Raw genomic sequence first — 24,040 nt, forward strand, 5'->3', positions numbered from 1 at the left:
CATCACCTGCATAGTAGGATTCATGCCAGTTGTCACCAGATCCAATAGGACAATACTCTGTAGTTCATGGATGCTCATGGTAGAAAAATGGGTCTCTAAATATTGACATGAGCCTACAAGACTCAAAATTATTTAACCTTAATCAGCACACAAAACACCCCGTAGGTGGGAATTCCTGTGGCCAGGAAACAACAAAACGAATATCCTAGACTTGCTAGCAAATAAATTGCAACCAGGATTCTAATTGTCCCTCAGAAAATTGTTGTTGTTTTCCTGAAGGACAATTTCTTGCTATTGTTTTTAAACAAAATACATTTGCCATGGAAAAATAGAAAAATGAAGCATTGATTATCTAAGAGGTACCAAAGGCACAAACAAGCATAGAACTAGGCACTGAATTAACAGAGGGAGCTAATAGTACCCAGAGAACCATGTTTGATGCCTCTCACATCACCTTAAAGTTCAAGATCAGCCCTGGAAAATAATCACAACATGGCTATTCCATGTGAACCTTGTCCTACAGGAGTCCGCTAGTTCTGTGTCTGATCTTATAGGTGCCTGAGTGACAGAACACAGCTATAGTTGAACTTACTTTGGATGCCAGAAGGGCATTTTAAATAACAGCCTCACACTGGCCAACATGCAGACTAACCTCTGCGGATGCACTAGCTTTGCATGAAAGGGAAGGGGTGATTTTTGAGAATGCTCCCTTTCCTTTGCAGCTGTCTTACCTCCCAAAGCGATCTTCCCAAGTGTCCCACAATTCTGTTTTGGGAATCACATGCTACTGCAGAAAAAAGGGGAGATTGTGGAAAATCACCCCTCTCCTCTTATGCAGTGGGAAAATCTGGTGCATCCACAGAAGGTTAGTCTGGATGTTGGTCACTAAGGTTGGGTTCTCACACTTAAAATGGAACCCAAGATTAGCGCAACCTCCCTCAGGCCTGGGAGCTCATGCTTTCCCATGTCATCCCCATGTGCATGCCTGTTTCCTTTGCAAGTCACAATATTTGCAGCTTGGTTGTAACATACAAACCCACCAATTCTGGCATATTGCTTCAGGGAACCAAGATCTGAAACTCACTCGAACCCTAGGACCCTTGAAACCTCACTTTAAAATGCCGAGATTGGTGAGTTGGTATGTCACAGCCAATCTCAGCATATCCTAACCTAGTCCAAAGCAGGAAGGCATGCATGTGGAAATGAGACAGGTAGCATGCACTCCCAGGACTGAGACCCCCCCCCAACCTTGAGTTCCTTATTAAGAGTGACCCTACCCTGTTTGAAAGTAATGCTCTTATAAGCAAGACACAAAGAACAGACATTTGACAAGTTGAGGAAACAGGAAATGCAAATAATGGGAAGCACCCATTTCATATTTTTGACTTTTGTGTAATGTTTGAAGCAACACACTGAAGCAAGAGCAGCAGATCTTCTTCATGGGGAAACACATGTGTTCTCTCCATATCTGGGGCTGATGCATTTCCCTATGTGGAAGATACATGAATCCCTGCTTTAGAAAAGCATGGACATGGGAAGTGCTTGCTCACTCAGACTTGTCAAATCTGCAAAGCCATTCAAAGAGCACATGCCAGTTTTTCATTTAATTGAAATCATAGAGTTTTAGAGTTGGAAGACACCTTGGAGGTATTCTACTGCAACCCCCTGCGCAGTGTAGGAATCTGCTATGGCATCTCTGACAGATGGCGTCCAGCCTCTGTTTGAAAACCTCAAGTGAAGGGGAGCGTCACCACCATGCGAAGCAGATTGTTCTACTGTAGAACAACCCTTTCAATTAGGAAATTCCCTTATGTTTACTTCAAGCTGCTTCCTTGTAATTTCAGTCCATTGGTTCTAGCCCTGCCCTCCAGAATAACAGAGAACAAATCTGCTCCTTTTTCTGTGTGACAGCCCTTCAGATATTTGAGGATTCATAATTATGCTCTGCTGTGCTATTTTGTCACATTTTACTGTTGGACCTTTCATTGTTTTTAATGATGTGTTGTATTGTATTTTTATTGTGTTTTTATATTGTACATTGCCTCGCAGTCATTTGGAGAAAGGCAGTTTAATAAATAAACAAATGAAAATGACTATCATATCTCTCTTTAGTCTCTTTTCCCCTCCAGGCTAAGCATGCTCAGATCTTTCAACTGTTCTTCATAGGACTTGGTTTCCAGTCAGTCAAACGTAGGGCTCCAGATCCCTCTGCTAGGCATTTGAGGAGACCTCCCTCAATTTATTGAACTCTTCCCCATTCTTATTTTATTGTATTTTTCATGTCTTCAGTCTCCAAAACATTTTTCTCTCCCACAGAAGTATTCTTCCTCTACCTGCAAGACTGAAAGTGAGAAGATGCTCTTCAAACCTTCCCTGGGTCTGCACCTCTGAGAGCTGGGTATGTATAGCCTGGAGAAGAGAATATATGAACAAGATGAATATTTATATAATGCTTTCCAACAAAAGTTCCCAAAGCAATATAAGATTTTGAAATGGTGATACAGCCACTGGAGGGATGCTGTGCTGGGGATGGATAGGGAAGAAGACAAGATGTGAGAAAAGAAGTCCCACATGTCCTATCAAGACTATTAGATTTGACAAATCATGTGGGAAGGTAACTTTTGACTGTCTTTACACAGACTTAATGGGAGAAGACCCATACTTCAGCACAACCTTGGAGCTGTAATGCCAGCTTCACATCCGACAGTGCATTAAATTTTTGTAACAATGGGACCCAAATTAATATAGCATTCATATTATCCTGTTCAAGACAGGTATTCTCCTATTTCAGCTTTCCTAGTGGAGACTTTCCCTCCCTCCAAAATAGAAACAGGACCAACCAGCAAAATTTCATTGTGCCCATGATTTAGGTAAAGTTATACAGTATTTAGAGGACCTTAGAAACTTGAACACCTGAACTTTCAAAGAAAAAGGTAGCAGTAACAACATATACTTGGAATAGGATGGTGGGAATGAAATAGGCATATTCCAAAATTGACAAGGTTTCTAAAAGACATCTTTAAAGATCTGACAAAGCCGTGGGCAATGCATGTTAAATAGAAACATCAAGGTAAAGCAATTAATACAAAGAAATCTATTTTGGTTGTTGGAGGAAGATATAACAAAACAGAAGATTAGGAAAGCAATGTATATAGAACAACTTTGTCCAACTATGTAAAAGAGGAAATAAGGGAAGCGATGAAATTCATTGGCTATTGAGTAAGGGTGTGTATCTCCTTATGAGATTTGTAACAGGATACAAATTTACATGGTACAGGATTGGCTATTTTCTGTCAGTTTGCTGAGTCATGATACCTAGCTATTGTATTTAAGAGCATGCTTCAATCACTAGTGTATCGCACTGAAGTTTATATTTTACATTGAAATGATTAATTCTGGACATCTATGTTTTATGTTTTCATGCATTAAAGATAGTCTTTTAGAAACCTTTTGAACTTATACTTGTAAAATCCTAAGTAATTCATTTTGTATCACCTTTGCAGATGTGTGTGCTCTTGAAGTAGGAATGTGTTATACACACCTTTCATTATACACACCCACCCATTTTGGTTTTAAATAAGAGGTGCAGAAAATAGGAAGCACCAGTCTTTTATTTCTTAGATTCAGCTTAATTTCTTCTTCTTTCCATCCTAAAGATTTGCATACCCAAAGCTCATTGATATAGCTGTACCAAATCTGAATTAATCTGAAACACGGTTTCATCAGGTCCAAACAAATCTTTGCCATTATCCCACATCAGTCCTGTTTTGTGTTTAGTAATAGGTTGCATTTGCACGTAACAGAGGGCTGGAGTTGGAGGGACCCACGGTTTTCTTACCATTATCTCCAAACCTAGCAAACTCCAGTCCCATCCATATTGTGACCTGAGGTTGCACTGATGAGACTCCAATTTGAACCCTTGGTTTGTAGTGAGGTTTGCTGCTTCAAACTGAAGGTCCGTGGAGCCCCTTTTCATCCCAATGCAGCACTGGAGGCTGCATTCAGCCAGACTGGAGTTGAGGGAGGAATTCCTCCCTCTCTTCCTCCCTGATTGGCTGTGCAGGCTGTCCTTCTGGGAAAGGGGTACACAGAACTGTGGGTCATTGGACCTGCAGTTCCATGTTACATGTGAATTCAGCCATAGAGGCACTTTGCATGTAATGGAATGAGCATGCACACCATGGTGTATCCCATCATGCAAGAGGCAGATAAGTGTGTGTGTGTGTGCGTGCGTGCGTGTGTGTATACAGTGTGTGTGGATGCGATCAGAAGTGTGAGTCAATTGCTGCTCCTTGCGGTGTGAACACAAAAAGTATCTACAGCCACAAAAGTGTGTATATCCCTCAAATGTATTGCATATGTGGTGGATCCACTACATTGTAGTATGTTAAGTGAGCCACATATGAAACACCTGAAGAGTAAGCCATCCTTTTTAATCCTTTTATGTGGATTTGGCAGGAATTATTTGTAGAAAAGAGCTTATTTTGATACTTGCATATACTTCCCAGAGCCTTTCCCTTCTTCTAAAAAACTAGAAAGTCATAACAAACAGAAATTAAATGAGTATCAAACTTTGCAGAGCAGTCACACCATCTTGTAAGTGAAACAGCTTTTAGTATAAAAACTCCAGCTCTTCAGAACAACTGAGTGGAGTTATTCCGTGTTTATTTTGCAGATGGATTTTCAAAGGTGGAGAAATGTAATTATTTAAAAAAAGTAGGAAAATGTGAGCTGTTTGAGGCATAAAGTGCAGCACTTAGAACAAGACAATTGCCTGAATTCCCTGATTGACAGATGGGTGTCACATTAGATGAAAATGATAACAGATTTAGTGGACTGAAGAATAACTTCCTCTTGACAGTGCTCTGACCCTTGACCTAAAACCTGACTCCTGTTAGCTTCACTAACACAGGGTAATTGTCACAGGTGCAGGATAAAAGGAGCCTCTACAGCAGTACCAGTGGTTAGAGGCCTATTTCTTTTGATGACCACAAATGCACTGTTGAGATACAGTCCCAATGTCCTGACCTTTGTTGACCTTTCAGGGCATTAAAATTTACCCAAGGGAAAGAGGAAGCTGTATAAAAAAGAGAAAAGGTTTGGTTCTGGCTGGTGTAAAGAAATATTGAAACTGCATAATAAGTAAGTATACAAACAGAGCAGAGTGATGGTAAAATAATGTATTTTCATTAACACAAAGCCCTGTTTTTCACACAATTGTGACACAGTTTTAATAGAGAATAGGACTGTGTGCTCAATAGAATTCATGGGTTTTTATAATTATTAGTAAACTATTACCATGTCATATGCTGGATACATGCACTGTTCTAAAATGACTCTGTTGTATTTATATGCTAATCGCTCACTTTTGAATAGAAGCCAGTGCTTTGAAATTTGCTTAAATTTGGGAAAGGTAGAGGATTGTAGCTGTACTTATAAATGACGTGGTGACAACTGTGAGACTTCACAAAAGTTTATACCTCCTTCTGTTAGAAAATAGAGTACATTTTATTCGCTTTTTCAGTAACATGAATGGGGAATTCAGAAAACAAGAAGGTAACACAATGAGCTATGCAAATATTCTTTATAATAGGTGAATGAATATTACAGAAGAAAACTAAATGACTGTGTATCCCATTAGAGTGAAGTCGATGCAGTAGCCTGCCAGTGTTGTTTTCTTTTGATGTGGAAGAATGAATATCATAAGGTGCGGGAGGGGGGGAGTAAAATGATTGCACATCTCATTAAGCTAATGTTGTTGCACTAAGTAACCTGTGTGTGTTTTCAAACTGTTCTGTCTTACAGAAAATAAAGGAAGAAAGACAGGATCAAGTTCATAAAGATCTGATAACAAATGAAACAGTGCATTCAAGGCTTGTGTTTATCGGTGGAGGAATACTGAAATCTTCCAAATATTTATTCACAAAATATGAAGGGACAGAAACAATGCACCAAACACAATGGAGTTGCTGGCATCAGATTTCTGCTCCGAGCTTCCGCACTCTGAAAGGCAGGCATGGAAAAGGCATGAATTACGCTAAAATTCGCTGAGGGTTCTTATTAAGGTCATAGGTCCTGGCCTTTGGTTAGTATTCATCCACAAATTGCTCTGATGAGTAATATGACACTAAATTAGTATATACAAGCCTTAGGATAATTGCCCAAGGAAAATAAAACGATCAGGTTACCCTTTAAGGCTTTCTGTATAGGTAAGATGACTTCAGTCCACCGTGAAAGGTGCAGTCAAATCTATGTGTTTCTATTATGTCATGCTTGCTTATGATTAAATCATGATAAATATCAGGATTACTTTCATGTAACATACAGCCATGCACACTTGCAATAATAATGCCTTCCTTCCAGACTACCATCTTTTCAAATGTGATGAGATCATCAGGTAACAGTGTAAGATATGAAGGCTTAGAATGCTGTGTTGTTAGCACATTAAAAAAAGAAATTGCTGGGATAATTAACAACTACCTATTTGTCTGTGGGCTGCATTCATTATGCCAGCACAAATTGGAGGTCTCAAAAATCTGTGCAGTAAAAATTTACTCTTTGTTCAGGAAGTTCCCCTCGGATTTGGGGGAAATTCTGGTTTTCTGTGTCTATTGTAATTGTGACAGGCAGTTGACATGTCTCATAGTCTAAATGTGGTGGCAAGCAGGGGGTGGTACAAATCATGGGGGGGGGGAACTGCCATTCACCCTTGTGCAAAGGAAAGGTGTTCTTAGCATACTCCAACCTATGTTCAGTCTAGAATTGGGTCTCTGAGGTTGAAGGTCAAATCTGTGAGGTCAAAGCTATTTCTTGTCAATCTTCGTTCACTAATGACACATGAATTGGAAATTAGAACAAAGTAAGTAAAGCGAATAGCCAGAAGGTGAGTGTCTGTTTTATTACTCCGAAGAGCTGAGAAATCTGGCCAATTGTTGCCCTATGTGGCTTGAATGACAGTTGTTAAGTTGAAAAAGGGACAGTGTGATGGGAATGCCACTTTAAATCTCAATTACCTCCTCCACTCCAATCAGCTTGGTAGAGCTTTAATGAAGTGCAATTCTCTGTCCTTTTCCTCATACTTCTATCTCTAGAATAAGCCTCACATTCAAGTTTGACAGCAGTACAATCAGTTTTCCATTCATCACTGGCCCTGTTTTAACCCTGCTGAAAAAAGGCCTAATGTACGTAGCAGTGATGGCAATTAGGCAGAAAAGTAATATTAGAAACTGACAAAAGCCTGAGTCTTTTAGCATTACAGGTGGTTTTTTTTTTTTTTTAGCCCTTTCTAGACATAAAGGAATAGGCAGTGTTGTTAAGTTCCCTCTTCATGCTTTTCTTAAGCTGAAAGTCCAGCGTTTTCAAGATTCAATTAATTAGAGACGTGGAGAGCCAAAGAACAAGGTAAAAGCTATGTTCCTCCTAGCTGAAGATACACATAGTAATTGGCCCCTTATTAAAATGGATATCTTCTGGGTGTATGTTTAATAAGGTTGATAAAAGTCGTCATTTCCTCATTAGGACTGGGCTGAAATAGCCTCTGTCTCTGTGTGTGTGTTTAGAAAAGATGAGGGAACAAACATGAAAATATCAATCTTTCACAATATAGGAATGTAAGGCTTTAAAACCTAATAACTCTGGGAATTGGAGCTCAGAGGAAGCAGCGAAGAGAAATATTTTTATGTTTTAGTTGTGTGTGTGTGTTTTGTTGTGGGGCTCAGGACAAGCTCAGCTTTCTTGTTTGTTCTGGGTGGGCACAATACAAATGCATTTGAGGTCTCTAACCCTGGCCACACTGTCAAATATTACTGTGTTTGTAAGAAGGAAGAAGGTGAAAAAGGACTTGTCCTTTAATAGCTGGTTTTACGCCTACATGCCTATATTCTCTATATTTTTGAAACGTGGCCATATGCTGGTTAGCATGTACATCCCGCTATATGCCGTCTCCCATGTACATGTCAAGATGGAGAATGTCCAGGTTGCGTTGGGGTGTTTTTTTTGTTGTTGTTAAAGGGGGTTGTTTTTAGCTGGGTTATATGTGCTTCCCTAACAGTTCTTTTTATGCCAATTTTGGAAAATGTCAGTAAAGGTTGGTGTGTGTGTGTGTGTGTGTGTGTGTGTGTGTGTGTGTTTTGTTTTGTTTGATAGATTCCACAGGAACATGTGGCACTGGTGTAAGGATCTTGTTGAAGAGAATGGGAGCTTGGAGGGGGAGGAAGAAAAAAAAACAGATGCAGCAATTAGGCGGCTCTTGCAGCTCATTGGGGATGTGACACAAGTGGGTGATAGCGGCTTTCACCTCTTCCACTCCCTTCTCTCCTGCCTGATTCCTAGAACAATCCCTGTCAGAAACACTCTTTGAAAAAGGCTGCATTAGACAATGGCTCTTCACCCTTATTTTATGCTTTAAGTAGTGGAGCAGAATGCTGTAAGGGGCTGCAAACAAGGCGTAATCTGAGAAAGACGCACAGGCATTGTTATAACTGTGAAAACCAGAAGAACCCCTTTCAGAGCCGTGACTGAAAGTGCTATGAAGACCTTTAGTCCTTTGCACTCTCCCAATCACCAATTAGACAAACATTAACATCAATTAAGCTGTTATACAGCACAGGTTCCATATAATTACCTTAATGGGTTGACGCTTTCTTTAGCAGCAATTTCTTAAACAAACTTCATCTTTTGTGCAACAGGCTAAGAAAATTTTCAGCAGGGAGCATTTCCTTTTGTCACGTTTTCTAAAGAGACAGCTGAATTGTTCTATTTAACAACAAACACCTTCACTAAGGACCCTCGTCCTGTCCTCGTTCCCACCACATTTGACTACCAGGCTCAAAGCTTATTAAGCGTCAGAGACAAAAAAACCTGACTAGCCAGGGGAGAGCAGACACATGCAGTGAGGACAGCTCACAAAGAGCCTGTGAGTCTGGCACTGGTTTGCAAGCAGACCCTAGGCGAAAACTCCAATTGAATGAGCTGCCTATTTAGTACCCAAAGAGCCAGATCCGTCCAGACTACTAGCACAAAGAGCATGCAATAGAAAAAACAGGATCTTGCTCATAAAACAAGACAAATCTGTCTAATTTATTTGGGACCAGTAAGTGCTCATTAAATGCAAGCCACTCGGATTCTTCCTGTTCCTGCATCACCTAATTCTCTTAGACTCCTGACAATAGCAAGCTGATTTTTCCCCCCTGTTTAACAAACATTCATTTGAAATGTACTCAAATACTGCTCTATAAACTACAGGCCTTATATCACATTGGGTTTTATTTTATACTAAATCCATGAAGGCTTTTTTTTTATAATGTTGTGAAAGTGTTTGGGAAGGAGAAGGCAGAAACACTTGGCAAAAGGAAATCTTGTAATTATATTTCACGGGAAAGAATGAACAGCTGAAGATGCCAGTGAAATGAAAATAATTGCTTGACATAGGGCATGTGTGTGTGCGCGCGTGCGTGTGTGCATATATGTATCTATAAAAATTATATTGCAATGGGCCACTATCAAACGTCCACCATGATGAAACTATAACTGCACGAAAATAAAAAATAATCACATCCCACTCCAAATGCTTTGTAAAGTGCCTTTGACTTCCTTACTGCTGCTCTGTACCCAGCAACTAACAATTGATCATAACAATATGGTAGCAAGTAGCCAATTCATTTTTTACATAACGAAGGTCATGGTCTGGGCTTTTAGTACAAGTGTTTAGTCCATTTAATCTCACCCTAGTGAACTCCAAACACCCCTTTGGGTCAAAGGCTCAAGACCACAGAATTAAAAGACAACTGTGTATGTAGTGTGTTATCTTTAACCCTAGGCGATGGTCACCAATGGCCAAAGCCACAGAGGAATAGCCATTTATATTCATTTGTGTGAAGTGAAATATACTCATAGAAATCCACTGATACAAATAATGTTTCAACAGACCTAATGGGGACAATAGGTCACGGAGAATCCTTTGACATCTTGGAAACTTAAGAGCAACACATATTTCTGCATAAATTATACCTCATGGCTAAAGTTCACAGAAGATTGCTTAGAATAACATTAATTATATTTTTCCTATTAAAAATGCTTTTCATTTTAAGAGTAATTTATACAGGATGTTTGACATTTTACTCATGATGAACTAAAGAAATTATTTATTAGAAGGAAGATATATAGTTTAATTTTTGTCCATGAGCAATCAGAAAAGAAAAGAAATATCTTCCTAATGTTTACCACTAATGCTACATATTTTCCATTGAACCTATATTGGATCCATAACATACAACTATATCTTTTCTTATTTTATTTTTGATAAAAACAGAAATAACATTGGTTTGTTTTTCCTTGTTTAGATCTAACAACAGCACTAAGTTGGTTTTCCACCACCTATACATTTTTTGTGTATTGTCTTGATGGGGTTTTTGACTTCCTTCTACAAGCACCATGATCTCAAGATGGTTTCACATAACAGTAGTCTGTGCAATGGCTTTGGGTACAAGTATCTCCTCACTGACCTTACCAAAATACTAGTTAGTTGTTGCTGACAGTTCAGACAGCTCAGTTCACACTCCTGGGGCAGAAGAAGGAAAAAGAGAGTCTGCATTTAGTCCTTCTCTTCCACTCTCTGGGAAAATATATATATTAGGGATGTGCCAAAATCGGTTTTTTAAATTTGGTTTGTGCCCCAAACAAATCACCCCTGATTTGTTTTGTATCCAAATCTACCCCCTCCAAATCAGCCCAGATTCCATTTGTATTTGCTTTGATTCTATTTGGATTCAGACTGATTCGGACCACTTAGCAAGCTCCTAGAGGCACCAAATTGGGGTGGTGGGTAGGTTCCCATGGGTGCCACCCACCACCCAAACTTCAAGGCAGCGGGACACTTGGTTGATATTTGATGATTATTTCGTTTTTACTGATTTTGAACATTTCTGCCATAGGAAACAATAGGGATTTGAAGTTGTCATATCATAACCCAAACACGGATCCCCAGCTTTCATTTAAAAAACAAAAACAAAAAAACCAACAACAACCTAGGCTCTAGCCCTTGTAGAAGTGGAGTTATGGAGCAAAATGTGCAGTCATTATTTTTCAAATGTTTGGATTCTTTGGTGTATAATAACTTTTACTCATAATGAATCCTATGTGGATTCATTGCACACCTTCATTCCTTATGTTCATTTTGACTGTCACTGGACAGTGCCAAACTGCCATGTGTCAGCTACACCACCCCGCCCTCCCCCCCATTTGTTTGTTGAATCCAAACACTTGAAAAATAGTGACCAAACATTTTGCTCCATAACTCCACTTCTACAAGGGCTAGAGCTTAGCTTTAAAAAAAAAAAAAGCTGGGAATCTGGGAAATGGATAGGAGGGATCCAAATCTTGAATAAATTTGAATCAAATTGAGCACAATTCGATTTGTACCCAAATCTAGCCAATGGACCACAGGGTTGATTTGTTTTGTCTCCAAATCTCCTGCATCAGCTAGATTCTAGTACATATTGATTTGTACCGAAATCAATTTGCATATCATAATATATCTATGATGTGTGTGTGTGTGTGTAAGAAATTAAGTGCAGCAGAACCATTAGTCCCAACTATCTTCTATTTTGTAGTGTACTCCAAGCAACTGGATGAGATTTACCTCCAACATTTCCCCTTTGCAACCAGAAGATCTGGAAGGGCAGTTGTGCAGAAAGATATCAATTTTCATGCATGGATTCACCTTGTGGGGTTGGACCATATGAATTTTATCCAGGTGACATTCAGTAAGATTACCATATAAAGAATACACATCTAATCAAACTATTTTAATTTAAGATAAATCTTAATTGAGAACCAGGAAGATCCAGACCATTCAGGGTTCTGATAGCAGATAAAAGAAAGGCACATCATGTGGTAAGGTTCTCCATTAAAATATTGTGATTAAATATAGTCATTTGGAATTTGTGTCAGCAGGTTTTATGGGGTTTTAAAAAATTTGTATTCCTGATTATTGCTAAATACTCAACTAGTCTAGATAGTTATCTTTTTATTTCTTCATGTCCTACTGTTGAATTCCATTGGTAAAGTAACAACAGAGCTGTCACATTAGAACCAAGACCAAATATTCCCATCTGGAAGGGTAAGACTTGCCATTCGTTGCAACACCTGATACAACAGACCAGTAGTACTGAGGGATGGGAGGTTTTGAACAGAAAATCGTGAAATAAAAGAGGAAGGAGATGATTGCAATCCATAGACTGCCTTCTTCCATATTTTCAGTCTCTATGGTTAGCTGAGTGCAGCTTATCAGTGTCACTTACTCTCTGTGCACAAATTCTAGTTTGTGGAGAAGTATTGTGTGTCCTGTTGACAGGGAGGTTGCCAGTTTCGGTACACTTTTCTTTCAGATTATTGCAAGACCTGAGTCACTGAAGCTTGTTCTCTTGCAATGGCAAAACTGAACACTGAAGACTTAAGATAAAATGAGAGTACTCTCAAGAATGTTTGAAAGTCAAAGTGACTAAGAGTCACCACTGGCCCAGAGCAGGGATTACCTGGGGTCCATGGACCCCTGGAAGTCCACGGGGTAGGTCCAGGCGGTCCATGGAAAATCTTTCCTGACTGAACTTCATTTGCTTCCTGTTGAACCAAAATATCCTGAGTACGTATTTTTCTTCTATTTTTACAGGAGCTTTTTGAAAATTATAAATGAGATAGTGGTGCATAGGTAATACTAATACATAGGTAATATAGGTAATAATCTGGGAGAGCTCTGTAAGTACAAAAAGAGTTAGGACTTCCAGCACTGGAAAATCTGGAAGGAGAGATGTCATGACTCTTTTCAGATCAGATGTAGCTGAATTTTGAAACTGATTGTTAGGATTTTTAGCTAGTTGATCATGTGATCTGATGTCTATGACCTTGTCCTAGAAATGATTAGGGGACTGGCAAGATATTTTTTAAAACATGAAGGGAAGATAGCTTTTGATCCTTTTCATGACTTTATACCATGCTACTTTAAATCCCTTCCTGATTCTCATATTTCATTTTCCCTCAATGAAGTCACATATGGATTGAGGCTCTCTCATTACGTGGGTTGGAAATTGAATTGCACGGCAAAAAAATGGAATTTTGCCATGCAAAGAAGCAAGAATGCTCCAGAAATACCACCCTATTTCTAAGGGAAAGGCCAACATATAAACTTATCATGAATAATCTTTGCCTTATCAAATTTAATAATGCAAAGCTGTCAGTACACAAATGGGATTCCTAACAAGCTGCATAAGAATAATGTATGTGAATGGAACACCCTCAGTTTGTTTAGCAATATCATCCTTGACATCTGTACATCTGCAAAATATATTATGAGTACTCAAGCAATTCTGCAAATATGGGTTTTTCATTTTTTAGATATTAATCTTCAAAAATTATTTTGAATTTGAGAATAAATTTACCTCAGCCAGACTAATGGGACTAAAGATAATGTGCAGATTTTAACATCCCTTTCAGATCCCAGTATCTGTCTGTCTATCTATCTATCTATCTATCTATCTATCTATCTATCTGATATTTTATATATAATCATGACTGCATTCCACAGAGAGGCAAAGAAAAACTTTACATCTTCTAAATTTAAACTGGGTCCTTGTTTCTAATTAACATTTGATGGCATACAACTTGGAATAAGATTAGTTCCTTCATGTTGGTATTAGCTACATCTGATATTGATTAATTGATTGATTGATTGATTGATTGAGTGCCATCAAGTCAGTTTTGACTCTTAGCGACCACATAGATATCACAGCTGATGTTGCCATAAAGGTAAAGTGTGCCATCAAGACAATTTTGACTCCTGGTGCCCACAGAGCCCTGTGGTTCTCTTTGGTAGAATACAGGAGGGGTTTACCATTGCCTCCGCCCATGCAGTATGAGATTATGCTTTTCAGCATCTTCCTATATCGCTGCTGCCCAATATAGTACCAGCGGGGATTCAAACCGGTAACCTTCTGCTTGTTAGTCAAACATTTCCCCGCTGCGCCACTAAAGATGTTGCCATACATATATTATTTTACATGCTATATACTATTTTTACAGCTGGTGGAATATAACTGTAAGGTATGGTTGCAGAAATTCATATGTGTAACAAAAATACACACATTGCAAGTTATTTGCTTCATTCTTATTAGTTATACCCACTTACACAAATGTACTAAACCAATTGGTGTAACTGCAAAGTTAAGCGTCACCATTTCACAGTTATGCAGCCAAAGTCAGCAGTCCTTCCAATTATTCTTTAAGGGACAGCTAAAGTTTTCAGTTCAAAAGAGTTAGCTAATCAGAACGTGCAAAGCAATCATTATACACATTGCAGCCTTCCATTGAAATGAAGGAAGAATCTTGATTGTATAAGGGATTCAGAGTCAAACTGCACATTAATTGAAATGACTGACACCAACTGACACCAGAAGGAAGCTAGAAGCACTCTCTTTCTCATATGGTGGCAAATGTGGAGGAAGGTCTCCTCATATGCCCCCCCAAGTGATTATTTGCCCCAGAAGCTATAATTTACTTTGTGTTTTTGCAGTACAGAAGCCTTTGTTTGTGGTTTAATTTCAGCCCCCATGAAGACCCAGCCTTACCTACAGTTATCTTACAGTTGCATCATACCTGCAGTACACATATGGAGATATTGATTGATTGATTGATTTTTAAATTTATATACCGCCTTTCATTAGAACAATCCCAAGGCGGTTTACAGCAAAATTTAAAAACAAGATTGTAAAAAGTCACAATTAAAATATTAAGTGAAAAATATTAAACAAATCTGATTAAAAATTTAAAACAAAAGCAAGATATCCATCTGCTTGGCTAGTCCCACTTCTAATAGGTGCCATACTGGTAGTTTAAGCAAAGGTCCTGTATTACAAGACTACCATGAAGGAAAATATACAGGTCATCCACACAACCATGAATTGTGTTCTACCTGGGTTTGGGAGCTGTGTGTGCTCCCAATTTTTGATTCTGTGGAAGCAAGGTAGGAGAAAGCTTTCTACCTTTTTTTTTTTTTTACACAATTGCTTTTTCCCAGGTTCGCCTCCTACCTTGCTTTTCACATAACTGAAAATTGGGAGCACACTCAGCTCCCAAACATGGGCAGAACACAGTTTTTGATTGTGTGAGTGACCTCATAATTTGTCTTGTAATCCCCTATAACTAAAACCCTTCTGTCCTAAACTGACTATGGCAAATGCTGATTCTCTCATGCAGGAAAGTCTGTCAAGAGGTTCTGGAAAGGAAAGCCAACAACTGCTTGCAGAGGGTCCCCTAACTTGAAGTAGTAATGGATTGGACAGTAGAAAGATAGACTAAGTAGGCAACCTCTGTTACAAACTCTGGATCTATTATCAGACCTTGCATCACAAATTAAGAATTATTCGTGGTCATCTAATTACCAAAGGTAATTGCCTTCTCCTTGGAGTTCCTTTTCTGATTACTTTGCAGCAATATTTTGATGATACATTCCAGTTCTCAAGACCCAGTTTTCACTATGTTACCTTTATTTATTCTCCACAATGCTGGTATCCTGTGACATGCGATCTGCAACAGCTATTTCATACATACAACACCACCATGGTGACAGAGATATATACCTGCAAGGAAAAAGATTAGAACATGTGCATGGGGCATTTTGGAGAAAACACAAGTCATTAGGAATACCAATGAGTGGTGCAACAGTGACTTACTTATCAGAAATTGAAGGGACATGAGAATAGGTATAGCTGTGTACTATAGCACAGTGGTTAATACCACTATGATCAGTTCAAATGCAACCTCTATCACAGGGGTGGGGAACCTTGGCACTCCAGCTGTTGTTGAACTACAACTCCCATCATCCCCAGCCACAATAATTGTGGCTGGGGATGATGGGAGTTGTAGTTCAACAACAGCTGGAGTGCCAAGGTTCCCCACCCCTGCTCTATCACAAGTTCACCAGATAGCCTTTGGCAAGCCACCCCTTTCAGCTCCACCATAATCAATACAGGAATAATCCTACAATAAGTGATTTCAATATTCCAAAGTCCTGTATAAATGTGAAATGTTTTTAAGGCTCATATCCAACTCCTGAATTTAATTGGGATCCTCCATAATCTTTTTCATGCATATGTCAATAAACCTACCAAAGATTTATGATGGAACCAGAACAATATGATGGGCCATAGTAGTAGAGTTTAGAAGACAAGGGATATTAATAATTGAAAGTATTCATTAGGCTGGATCCAGACTAAGTTAGTCATGACAATTCCCATTGAGCTGGTATCCTTACTAAACCAGCAGCATCATGTCAGGCAGATGTGCTTTTGCTATAAAGTGGGTTAGTGGGCTGATTTTTGTTCATTCCCGCTTCTCCTGGAAGTTCATCTCATGTGCCACTGGAAAATATATCTTTGAGGGCCATGCAGCCCTTAGGTACATATTTTGGGTGGCACGGAACACTTTCGGGGGTGGGGGGAATCCATCCAACCTGCATGCTCTGTGCTGCAGTATGTGGAAGATGTTTACAGAATGAGGGCATCTTCCTGGCATGCTGCCATTGTGTTAGTCAGGATGTTAGCCAATGGGATTTCAATTAGTCATTGCTAACTTTTCTCATTCATTCCAACTGTGCTTAATCATGAATAACTTAGTCTGGATCCTGTCCCTTGACTAATGCAAATATACCCTGCCACATGCTGCATTCTAAGCTGTCATACCCTTACAGATTCATTAACCAACTGGACATTTACATTCAGCCAAGACTTCAGCTCGTAATGGTGGTACATATGACATTTATTTATTTATATCTATGTAAGCCAGTTTTGGAACTTTTTGTTGAAAAGCAATATATAAATACTTGTATTCATATTTGTATTGGATTAAATAGTACTGCAAAGTGCCCTGCTAATAGAAGAGTGGATGATGTGCGCCAGCTCTGTGCTGTTGCAAAGCCTGTTAATACTGCTAGCAAGCATGGAGAATCTCTGTGGCTCCTAAAGATTGCATCAGAGCTGTAGCTCCCATTGTTCCCACTGGGAAAATCAGTGCTACAACTTTGATGCAATTCTTAGGCTTTACAGAATGTTTCCATGCTTACTAACAGCATTGATGGGCTTTGCACCTGCACAGAACAAGTGTGCAATCTGTTCTTCCATCGGCAGGGTACCACACAGCATGTAAGCCAGAAGGATTCAAAAGTCGGAACTGTCAGATTGCTAGTTAGGAGGCCATGTCATTACCATGCTCACTCCTGGCAAGAAGAAGCAGAACAACAACCTTTCAGATGCTCTGGAGAGCATTATCTGCCCTGTCAGGAGGATGAAGGCAGCACTCTTGCTGATACTGGGATCCTTAAGCCCAACCGTCTGTACTCTAGTGTACTCTGTACTCCTTGACATACATTATCAAAGAAAAGTGTCATTTGAATGAATTGTGTTGGCTTAATACTACTACAATGACAGATACCTCTGTAAGTGGTAGAGCAAAAGAATATTTAAATAATGAAGTCAGCATAAATGCATGTTGTAATTCACTCACACAGTGGAACATAATATTAAACAGTTATAGGTTGTGCACTTTTTATAGGCATTCAAAAAAAAAAGAAAATAAAATGAAAAACCCTTAAAAATACCCAAGTTGTTCTCGTAAGAACTAATCAGCCTACTTTCCTTTCACTGTCTCTACAATTGGACTATATTTGGTTCAAATCAAGGTCCACAAGTTAGATCTCTTGCACCTCAAATGTTCATGCATACATCATCTTGGATCGAAGTAAATGACATCATTACAAACTACACCATTGAGGTGTCCCTGTGTGTCACTCACTACAGCTGTACCAAGTCTGGGTCCAATCATACAGTCCTCAAGTTAGTGCACTTGTGCCTCAAAAGGTCACACGTCCACCATATTGGATCAGCGTGGATGAAATCATCACAAACTACACCATTGGGGCATCCCTATGTGTCCATACAGCTGTAGTAAATTTGGTTCAAATCAGTTAGACTGTCTATAATTAGTGCACATGCATCTCAAAAGTTTATGTGTCCACCATCTTGAATTGGGGTGGACGAAATCATCACAATCTATGCCATTGAAGTGTCCCTATGTGTCCATACAGCTGTACCAAAATTTGGTTCAAATTGGTTAAGCAGTTTACGTTAGCCCATTTGTGCCTCAAAAGTTTATGTGCCCGCCATCTTGAATCAGGGTGGATGACATCATCACAAACTACACCGTTGAGGTATCCCTGTGTGTCACTCACTGCAACTGTACCTAATTTGTTTCAAATTGTTTAGACTGTCCACAAATTAGCCCACTTGCAACTTCATGTGGCTTCCATCTTTAACTTGAGTGAATGACATCATCACACACTATGCCATTAGGGCATCCCTATATGTCCCTACAGCTGCAGCCAATTGGTTTAAATTTGGTTCACAAGTTAGCTAACTTGAGCCTCTAAAGTTTGCACATCTGCCATCTTGGATTGGGGTGGATGACATCATCACAAACTAGCCATTGAAGTGTCCCTATGTGCCTCTTCAACTGTACCCAATTTGGTTCATATTGGTCAAGGCGTTGCAGAGTTGATAGGGGGACACACATGGATGGACATATGGACAGATGCACACACACACACACACACACACACACACACACACACACAATGCCAGGTGATCTCATAAGCTTACTGGAAAGTAGACTAAAAACTCCAAACAACCTCTTTCAGAGCATTACAGACTTGTGAAAATGTACTGGGAGCATCTCCCATACAAAGGAGGTGGAAATTTGGATGGATGAAAAAAAAAGATGGAAATTTATTTCACCTGTTCTTGTAGGCTTTTAATTATTATATATATATAGAGAGAGAGAGAGAGAGAGAGCGCGCGCGCTGTTTTAAAATATTGTAAGTTTTGACATGTGAGTTTTAGGGCATATAAAAATATGTTAAATAGATAATAAATATGTTAAATAAAACTATTATAAATTTTATACACTGCCTAGAGATGTACATATCAGGTGGTATAAAATATGATGAATAGATAAATAAATAATACATAAATTGAGCATCATCCATTCATTTTAATCAAGAGAAGTTCTCATGGATTGTACCCTCCCTATATTGAAAATTAAAGGAATTTCCAAATGTCTACACACTGTTCAGTCAACATAGAGCTGTATGAGACTGTGTGAATATTTGAAGTAAAATGTCATCTTCATGCTAAGAAAGCCACCCAGGTCTGTTTCTTCTTTTGTTTGGTACCTGGCTCTGCAGTTTCAGTTTTCTTTTCTGTAATTACCATGGTAGGAGGCTAGATGAGGACAAACTAATGATTGCATCAAGATGACCGAAGTACTGAAGGGTGGCAGGTCTTGTGACCTTGGTTACATTGTTAGTAATGAATCAACAAAGTCCAGCTTCTCCTGATCACTTCAGCTTTGAAGCCTGTGAGTTATTCTGCATATGTTGCTGTAACTACACATTTACTGTTCGCAAGAGTACTTCAGAAATTCCCTCTGGTGAAAAGTTGCATTTTTCCCCCAGTCCAGAGAGATCCACTCACCATTCATGTGCAAGATGGACCCTCAATTATTTCTGATTGCCCCTTCCAGCTGCAACTCTCCATGTCACATTCAATACCAGGGTTGCTTAACCTTGGTCTCCCAGATGTTGTTGGATTACAACTCCCATCATCCTCAGCTACAAAGGCCATGTTGTTGTAGTCCAACAACATCTGGGGGCCCAAGGTTAAGAAACCCTATTCTATACCATTCCAGATTATTATTATTATTATTATTATTATTATTATTATTATTATTTACATTTTATATCCTGCTCTTCCTCCAAGGAGCCCAGAGCGGTGTACTACATACTTAGGTTTCTCCTCACAAAAACCCTGTGAAGTAGGTTAGGCTGAGAGAGAAGTGAATGGCCCAGAGTCACCCAGCAAGTATCATGGCTGAATGGGGATTTGAACTCGGGTCTCCCCGGTCCTAGTCCAGCACTCTAACCACTATACCACGCTGGCTCCCTTAAAGTCCCCCAGTGCTCAGCTGGCTTTTGTGGGGGCACCAAGCTATAGCAGGAAGAAAGGGAAGACAGGAAAGCTCCATTGCAGAAGCAGAGTTCTCCTGAGGAAAATCCTGTTTAAAAAAAGTAATAAAATCATAGTCAGCCAGCCAGCTAGATCAACCTCATAGGCTCATCCAGAGGTGCTCTTACCCCTGAAGTCCAGAGCCTCCACAGCCTCAGCCCCAGCCCCCCACCCAATCCTCTTTAGTCTGTCCTGGATGGTGTGGTTGCCCATCTGAGCATGATGATGCTTAATTTACGGGGGGCGGGGCGGCTCTAAAGGCCTTTAAGTCCAGACTCCAAAATTACCTAGGTGCACCTCTGGACTCATCCCACCACCAATCAACATAAATAAACCCATACAATATGGGAGCTAGGCACATTTGATAGTCATATTGCAGAGCACATTGCTCCATATGATTCTAGTGTCATTCAGTTTCATGCTCATATTACTCAAAAGTGTTTGTTCCAGATTTTTTTTTTTAAATTGTCTTCTCACAGCTATCCCTGATCCTTAGTTTCCTATGTGTGTTTGGAAGTCATTTCCACTATCCAGGATGCTTTATTTATTTATTTTATTATTGATTGATTGATTTGATTTGATTTGATTTGATTTGATTTGTATACCGCCCTTCCAAAATGGCTAAATAATATTTATTTATTATTTATTTATTTAACTTGTATACCACCCAAACTTTCATCTCTGGGCGATTAACAATGACATAAAAACAATTAAAACAAATATAAAAGATTAAAACAGTTTAACAATTTAAAAACAGCATAAAATTAAAACCTACAAATTTAAAAAGCTGAAAAAGCTTGGGTGAAGAGTTGGGTCTTCAGCTGTTTTTTAAAAAATAAACCCATGGTTGTTTGTTTACATCTTGTTCTCCTTGAGCTTTCAACATATTTATTAATTTTTTTTACTGTATGTTAGTCACTTGATTCCCAAAAGTATTCAAATGCCAAATGTAGTACCCTATGGTTTGACAGGAAAATGCTGATTCAGCAGTACAGTCATCATTCACCAACTGCACAGGTTCTGTTCTGGCAAAACCTTGCCATTGGCAAATTCGTGGTTGCCGAGCAATTGAGATCAATGGGAATCAGGGGGTTAGGGGAACTGCGGTCGCAAAAAGACAAAAAAATCAAAGAAAAAATACACAAAATTTGCCGATAACCACCTGGAATCCCTTAAAATCACCAAGAATAAGCAAGAGAAGTGAGCAAATTGATCCTCTGGAAAATTTTGACCCCCCCCCAAATCATTCAAAGACACTTTTGAACCCCCCCAACCCACTAAAAATCACTTTAAATCATGAGGAGTTGGCAAGGTCAGTAATAGGAATGAGTGGATCGAACCCCCCCATTGTGGAACCCCCCCATCACTAAAAAAACTCACCAAACCGTGGATACTCAGGTTGCGGTTGGCGAAACCAGTTACAATTTCCCAGTCGTGGATACTCAAAACCACAGTTGTGAAGACCGCCGTTGGTGAGGAATGACTGTACTGAAACACTTAGCAGTTACTGTTGGGGGATATTACAATACAAAAAGTTTTGAGAATAAGAATGGGATTGGCTTGTCATGAAGCAAAGTCACTGATACTTGAGGAGCCAAGCCAGCTTACTCCTCTGTAGTTTCTAAGAGAGCTGGGGACAGAGGCATTTGTGGGATTTCTCTATGCTACAAGGTCACAAAGGAACCCAACACATCAGTGTTCCCTACTTCTTTCTGCTTTCTGAGTATACCTCTTACAACTAGTGAAGCAGTACAGGAGAGGGAGAGAGGAAGGGAGAGGAAGGGAGGGAGGTATATTTTACAAAAACAAAACACACATAATTACAATAAAATCATAATATAATATAATTGAAAAATAGGTTATTAAATGTATGCATATATATATTGGGCAGCATCCAGACTAACCTTCCATTCATGGAAATACAATATGTTCACGTAAAGAGGGAGGAGCCATTTTCACTGGTCCGTCCTTCCCTCTGCTGCCCCTAATGTCCCCCAATATGTCCCAAAAGGCAAACACTTGAGGACATATTTGAGGTGGGCATATGGCAATATGGGGAAGAGATAGAAATTGTCCCTTTTACAGAAGCAGAATGGACTTCTACATGTAGAAGGTTAGTCTAGAAGTTGCTCAACAGAAAAATGTTAGATCCTAACTTACAGAAGTGGAATGAAACTCACCCAAGAGATCTTCCCTACCCTTTCTCCCCACTACAGCTTCTTCAACCCCACCTCCTCAAGCTGTTCTAGCAGATGGGATGGGCACATGGAGGAGCTCTGTTGGAAAGAAACAGGTGGGATAGATCCTCTGGGCAAGCTTCATTCTGCTTGTGCAAATTAAGATCCAACCCATGTAATAGTTTATAGGTATATTAATATTATTTGTCCTGAATTTAGGATAGAGTGAATTATACATCTCTATAAAATACAATAAAATCTCCATAAAATGGAATAAATAACAATAACACAGATTGTTGACAATAACACAGATGTAATAAAAAGTGAGTGCAGTTAGGAATACAACTGGAGAAGAGGCAAAATAATGTTGTGGTGTTAAATTTGAAACTTTACATTAAAGCCCTTTGGATGACAGTGGCTACATCTGCATGGATTCATGCTGGTTAGAATTCTCAGCGGCCATCCTGTTCCCGCCTTGCAATACTTTAATCAACAGTTGAGGCTTTGGTGAAAGCTCCAAAAGTTTAATCCATTAAAAGCCATTCAGAACCAAAACAAACAAACAGAGCTTTAACCACTTCAGTGACAACAGGGCAGAACAAACAAGCAGTCTCCTTCGGAAATCCCAGCAATTTTGGGATCAAGAGCCTTCACTCTGTGCTCCAAAGTGATGAAAGCTAGAAAATCTCTGCTGTAGGCTCTCTCTCTCTCTCTCTCTCTCTTTTAAAAAGAAATTGGCCAATGCAAATTTGAAAACTTTAGGGTGGTATTAGCCCATGTAGTCCCAAAGGCAGACTTAAGTACTGTCACTGCTAACAATGAAAACAAACTAACTCAAACATCACTTCAAGCTGAAAATTGCCTTTGTGTATCCTTAATCTGCAGCCTTAAAATACATTTCTTCCCAAGTGATTATTTTTTCAGATTAATGGCAATGTGATACATGTGGTAATGGCAATGTGATACATATATATATGTATATGCCATAAAGCTACAAATGTTTTTCTGAATGCAAAACTGCATTATTCTGCTGAACCTCGAAAGACTGCAATGAGAGCCATTTAAGTCATTTGTGAGTAAGCAAATCTTAAATACATTTATATCTGGAAAGAGGAAAAATAAACAATCTCCCTTCTTAAGACTAAAAGCTGTCTTTAAAACTGCATTTGTATATTGTCCTTCATGGTGGGTAATTATCTCACTCCTTTTAGAAGGACTAAAGTTTTGATCCTTCCACTGTGTTTTATATAGTATTTAGTCTAGCATATTCAACCGAGATGTAGGGTTGTGGATTTTATTTAAAAAATGCATCACTATGGAACTTTTAAAATAATTTACATAGTGCTTTTAATGAGCAAAAAATTGTGAATCATCCCCATATTTTTTGTAACGGTCTCTTTCTTTGTCACAACCTGGAAAGCGGATATAAATTTCTATTTATATCCACTTCCCAGAAGTGTGGAGTAAGGCAGACTCCAGTGATTAACCCTGGGGCTATCCTGAAACTCCTTTACAGTAAAGTGTTGAACCCTGGACCCTATGCAGCATCCCCTGGATTATATTAGCCCAGGTCTAGTTTAGCTTTCATAACCTTATGGCATTGGCATTGTCCCCCCACCTCAGATCTTGCAAACAATTTCAAATAGCAGCAAATTCTTTATCTCTATTCATTGTTTGTATTTTTTATTTCAGTTTCGCATTTACACTTAATTATAAACCTAGCAGTGCAAGAGGAGTATTATTTATTATTTATACTGC

At 39.1% G+C, this 24,040-nt stretch overlaps 1 long non-coding RNA gene across 1 annotated transcript in view; it reads right to left on the reverse strand.

The window, feature by feature from the left end:
• Positions 1–1,668: 1,668 nt before the first annotated feature.
• Positions 1,669–24,040, reverse strand: part of LOC128347445 (uncharacterized) — a 37,999-nt gene continuing 15,627 nt past the window's right edge. Inside the window, exons 2-3 of the long non-coding RNA XR_008317569.1 lie at positions 15,534–15,629; positions 1,669–2,409 (exon numbers count right to left, since the gene is read on the reverse strand). This is a non-coding gene — a long non-coding RNA (uncharacterized LOC128347445). The remainder of the gene's footprint in view (positions 2,410–15,533; positions 15,630–24,040) is intronic.

This window comes from Hemicordylus capensis, chromosome 1 (genome assembly GCF_027244095.1).
Source record: "Hemicordylus capensis ecotype Gifberg chromosome 1, rHemCap1.1.pri, whole genome shotgun sequence".
In the NCBI taxonomy this organism is placed as follows: Eukaryota; Metazoa; Chordata; class Lepidosauria; order Squamata; family Cordylidae; genus Hemicordylus; species Hemicordylus capensis.